Raw genomic sequence first — 6,000 nt, forward strand, 5'->3', positions numbered from 1 at the left:
GCTCTCCAAACTGAGCTATCCCCGCTAACATTAAAAATAAAAGTTTTTAAGTAAAGATATTTCCGCTAATTAATTGAAATTTTCAAAAGAAATGATCACTAATTTTAGATCGAATAGTCAAATTGTGCAACTTTAACCATGTGTGGTGAACGTGGATTGAACACGAGACCTTCAGATCTTCAATCTAACGCTCTCTAAACTGAGCTATCCACACTAACATTAAAAATAAAAATTCTTCAGTAAAGGTATTTTCGCTAATTCATTGAAATTTTAAATAGAAATAATCACTAATTTTTAATAAGATATTCAAGTTATCCAACTTGTATAAGGTGCGGTGAACTAGAACATGTTAGGTATTTCCGATAATTCATTGAGATTTCACAATGGAATAATGCTAATTTTAGATTGAATAGTCGGGTTATGCAACTAGAATCAGGTGCGGTGAACGTGGAGATCAAACACGTGACCTTCAAATCTTCAGTCTGACGCTCTCCCAACAGAGCTATCCCCGCTAATATTAAAAATGAAAATTCATAAGTAAAGGTATTTTCGTTAATTCATTATGTTTAAAAAATAAATAATCACTAATTTTAGATTGAATAATCAAGTTATGTTTTTAGATTGTATAGTCAAGTAATAAACTTGTATTAGGTGCGTTGAACGTGGATAAAACACGTGTGACCTTCAAATCTTTAGTCTAACAATCTCCCAATTGAGCTACTCTTGCTAACATTAAAATTGAATATTCATCAGTAAAGGTATTGGGTACACTTCTAAAAATTCAACAAAAGACAATAGTATTAGACCGAGATGCCAGATTTAAATCTCGCTTCTGGAAAATTGAACAAAAGGCATTGGGTACTCAGTTATAGTACGACATTCCACCCATAAAAAGATGGTCAAACAGAAATGCTTAAGCAAATATTGAAAGACATGTGATGGATTTTGCAGGAAGTTGGGATAAGTACCTACCCTTTATGAAATTCGCTTATAATAATACTTGCCAAGCCACCATACAAATGGCCACATACGAGGTTCTCTATGGACGAAGATTTCGATTCCCTATCTTTTGGGAAGAAGGGGGAAAACGACAACTATTGGGCCAGAGCTGGTGCAAATTACCAACGCCGCAGTCCAGAAGATTAAAGCTAGGATACAAACCGCATAAAGCCGAGAGAAAACCTATGCAGACCTAAGGCGCAAGGACATGGAATTGTAGGTAGGGGATCATATATTCCTAAAGGTAGCACCCCATGAGAGGGGTGCTCAGGTAGGGTAAAAAGGGGAAGCTAAGCCCTAGGTTTATCCGTCCATTTGAGATATTAGAAAGGATTGGATCTGTGGCCTATAGAATCGGGCAATGCCCAAACTTGTCTGCAGTACATAATATCTTTCACGTATCCATACTACGGAAGTATACCCTAGATCGTTTGCACGTACTGGCTCATGAAACTCTCTTCTTGAGAGATGACCTAACATATAAAGAACACCTGATTCAAATAATAGACAAGAAAGTCAAATGATTGAGAAACAAGGAAATCTCTCTTGTTAAGGTCCTAGGGAAGAATCATAGAGTAGAAGAAGCCACTTGGGAAACAGAAGACAAATAAGAACCTTGTACCCTGACCTATTTTAGAATAAGCAGTTTCGATGACCGAAAGTTTTCAAAGGAGAGGAGAATTTGCAACACTCAAGGTCTCCAATAAGAGACAGTGTATAATCCCTACTAGGTTGTATCTAGAAGCAAAGAACAAGTAAAATTGAAAAAACATTGAGAAAATGGTAAATTTTCTAATTTTTATAAACTTCCCCGAATCATTAAATTTTTTTATAGAATAAGAATTACAAGGTGCTTAAAAAAGGAAGGCTCTGATCGGAGAAGACTTTTCTGGCAGAAGATTCAGAAAAATCAAGAATGAAATTATAGAAATTCTAGACGTTTCAATGGTAGTGGAAATTCTATCTATAAATTATGAATTATGGTAGATTATTAGGGGCAAGAAGCAAGCTTAATCGAGTACCCAATCGAGATATACAAGTTTTTTGTTTTGGGGTATCGTGTTCATGGGTTTACCTCGATTTCGAGAACTATAGTCCATTGTTCATTAACAAACTTGTTCTTGCACCTTCTAAATAAGTTTACACATCAGTTTGGTGAAGGAAAGAGGTCCTGAAAGTGCTAGTAGATTTTCACACGAATGAGTCCATGTTAGGTTTCCCTCTAATGTTTTCCTAATCTAAAACCTCAACTCCTAACGCCTAACCCATGACATTATGTATAAACCTAGGTTCATCAATAATCCATGTACCAAGTACCTGGAACTATGTGAATAACATGCTAAATAAGTCGGTAGGATCCATACCCATAAGTAACCATTATCTGCAATACAATGTGTACTAAAAGGCCCATATTCCTCTTTAGGTAGGACGTCCTGCAATATGTATCATGAGCTGGATGTTATGATAGGCCTACCTTTCCCATCAGCTAAACGAGATGTCCTGCACCACGATTTACCAATAGGATTACATGATTATGATGACACCATTCATGTGTTCATGGGGAGAAAATTGAAGGTTATTTTAGGGGAAGGTTTTCAGGATCAGTATATGATACATGACACGATGACCTCTAAGTTCTAAGATCCTGAAAACATAACAAGAAGTAATATCCTAGCTTAAGGTCGCGATTAAGAACCTACTAGTAGGCTACTTACTAAGTTTTACTCACTCCATGTTTATCATTTTTTTTTGAAGTAACTAAGAGTTGGTCGTGGATGAGAGTGGACTTTGGAGTGTGGGCCATGGACTAACCTCTATTTTTAATCTAGTATTTTTTGTTCTTCTTTTGAGTCTGCTTCTTATTTTGTGTTTGTAACGAGTATGTATATGTAACACCCCAAAAATGAAGGAAATTAGCTCCCATAAGAATAAGCCACTCATGAAAGACCTAAGGATAGAAAGGAAAAAAATTAAAGGATTATGCAAGAACAAAGGACTTAGTCAAGTCACTTGTGTATCCTAACAAGTGATTTCAAGGAGTTAAAGGCCTTTTGAGAAGGATTGGAAAGGAAAAAGTAAATGAAAAGGGCAAAAAAGTCATTTTATCGATTATCAAGAATCTTTCCGAATTTGTAATTCCTTATCTAGAATGAATCTCAAGATTCAAAATAAGCTAAAAATGATTAAAAAAGGGATGAGAAATTTGTAGAAAAATTATGGATTTTTTTTGAGAAAAATAATAATAAAATATTCGGAAAGTGGCAAAGTACCAAAATATCCCTAGAACAATGGATAATTATAGAAATGCCACTCTAATTAGAATCAGAGCATCTACCGTGACCATCCGAGCAAAATCCTTCGAACTCAAATTTCAACCATCGGATCTCCTCCAAAATTTGATATCATCTAGAATGAACACGCACGGATCATCACATCCAACGACTAGTATTCAAAGCCAAGGTCGGTAAGGATATGATCGGAGTTGATATCTCCGAGAAATTATCCACGAAGTTGGATCTCTAAATAACGAAGATTCTGGAGCTTTGAATGTTGGTTTAAGCTCCTCCTATAAACTCTGAAGTAGGAGAAACAATACGGAATAAGAATCGAGAAAGGTCGATCCCCCAATCGAAGGCAATAAGCGTTTAGATTGTGGGTCTCCTACTCTCACATTTCTTCCAAATTCGAGAGCAATCCTCCACCATTTCTCTTCAAACTTCTAAATAACGATGAATCTGGAGCTCTCAATGTCGGTTTAAGCTCCTCCTATAAAGTCTGAAGTAGGAGAAACAATGAGGAATATGAATCGAGAAAGGTCGATCCCCCAATCGATGACAATAAGCGTTTAGATTATGGGTCTCCTACTCTCAGATTTCTTCCAAATTCCTGAGAAATCCTCCACCATTTATCTCCAAACTTATTCTTACCGTTTCTCAACAAGATTACCCACAAGTTCTATGAAGGAATAGAGTGCTGAAAGTGCCTAGAAACCATTCCCCCAATTCAATCAGTCATTGAAGAACTTCATGAAAAAGTTGAAAATCCAATCCGAGGATACATGATGATTCGTCGAGCAAGAATGATTCCAATAAGTTTCTGCACCTCCAAGGAATGCTTCCATTGAAGACCATGAAGAAAAATAACCTCGAGAGTGTGCCAAATTGAAGGAAATAGGTTTCGAAATTAAATTGGGGATAAGAGTCAAAATTCCTATCTATGATCTCTTTTCCTTCAAATTAAGGATTCCTCTAGCTTTAGAGGAAGAAGTTGAGTAAACTTGATGAAGGAATCGAAAGCTGAGACATCGTAGAACAAGCTACCCATGAGATAAAAAATCTAGCGTTTCGAGTGAGTTGCATACCGAGAACGATTTTTAGAAATTAAGGTCCTACACTCAAAGACGTTCCTCCAAACCAATTCCTTTAGCCTGAAGATAGGATATGGAAGGGGTTCAATGAAGAAATACGGCCTTGAAACCCCTAGAATTGGCTACCCAATAAGAAATCCTTTGTTTTATCTCAAGCGATAAATCAGATTTAGGATGAACTTTGGAAGCGAATATCTTAGGCTACGATCCATGAGAAGGTATCAAATAAATCCGTAGCCCTTCCTTGTAATACCCATCTTTAAGTTTCACGAAGAAATCAAGGAGAGAAACGCTATAAATGTGGCTGTACAGGCCGAGTTTCAGATGGCGGCGACGCGAAAAATGCGCATCTTCTTCCTGTTCAGAGGAAGAAAACGATGATATGGCCAGTTCAACTGAACTGTCCAAGTCAACTCAAAATTTGACCTTTTCTCGGGTTTCTCAATTTTAACCCCATTCCAGACCGATTCTCATAGAGATACTAGACACAATAAGGAGTACGTGGAAGGAAATTTGAAATAATTCAGATACTGGAAGCTTAAGAATGGACGTCCCAAACGTCGACGATGAGGCAAGTAGCCACCTTGGACTTTTTGTTAAGAAATACTTGTAGAAATTGCTTGGATTTTCATATGAACCCTAAACCAAGTATGAATTAAGGATATATTAAAGAAAAACTCAAAGAACCGTGAGTTAAGATCCTGAACCGATCAAATAGCTCGAGATTTAAGTAACGTTAAAATAACCCACTATATGAGCTCCGCTGCCTATCAAATTTTAATACTGAGCATATTATAGTATGTTGAGGTTAGATATGAAATTTAGTGGTCATTGGATAAGGATAAGTAGGTAAACCAAGAAACGGTGTAAAATGACCATAATGCCCCTAAGGTAATTTACCTTCGGTTCATGACCTAGATGACCTTCAAATGCTATGAAATTCATCAGTAGATCTTATTTTATGAAGTGTTATATGAATCTTTATCCCAAGGGGTTATATAAGGTAATAAAGTTTGGGAGTTATTGGAAAACTTTAGTTAGCGAAACCAAGATATGGGAGAAAATGCTCATCACGATCCATGTGACCTTTGCCATGAATTACGATGTTTATAAGTTTTGTAGTCAATGTTACCAATGTTTGCTGCACACAAAAAAAAGATAGGGATGTTTAATTTTTAAGTCACTCTTGGAAAGTATGGTGGATAAATTGGATACCAAATTATTGTTTTCAACTGCATGTCATCCTTAGACTCATGAGCAAACTGAGGTGGTTAATAAAACATTAGGAGCATTGCTTAGGGCTATTATTTGTAAGAATATTAAGTCTTGGGACGAATGTTTGTCACTCATTGTTCTCTTCTTGAAGTTGCTTACAGATTTAATCCACTTACGCGTCTTGATTTGCTTTCTATTGATTCTAATATTTTGTGAGTAAAGCAGCCACAAGTAAGACAAATGGGATCAAAACATTGCATAAAGAGGAGAAGGAGACAATTGAGAAACAAAATTTCAATGTTGCTTCAAGAATTAACAAAGGACGGAATGAAATCATTTTTCAACCCGGTAACTGGGTTTGGATACATTTTCGCAAGGAGTGATTCCCATCTCAAAGGAAAACAAAGTTACATCCAAGA

The sequence above is a fragment of the Cucurbita pepo genome, chromosome 10 (genome assembly GCF_057944985.1).
Source record: "Cucurbita pepo subsp. pepo isolate OVF chromosome 10, ASM5794498v1, whole genome shotgun sequence".
Classification (NCBI taxonomy): Eukaryota; Viridiplantae; Streptophyta; class Magnoliopsida; order Cucurbitales; family Cucurbitaceae; genus Cucurbita; species Cucurbita pepo.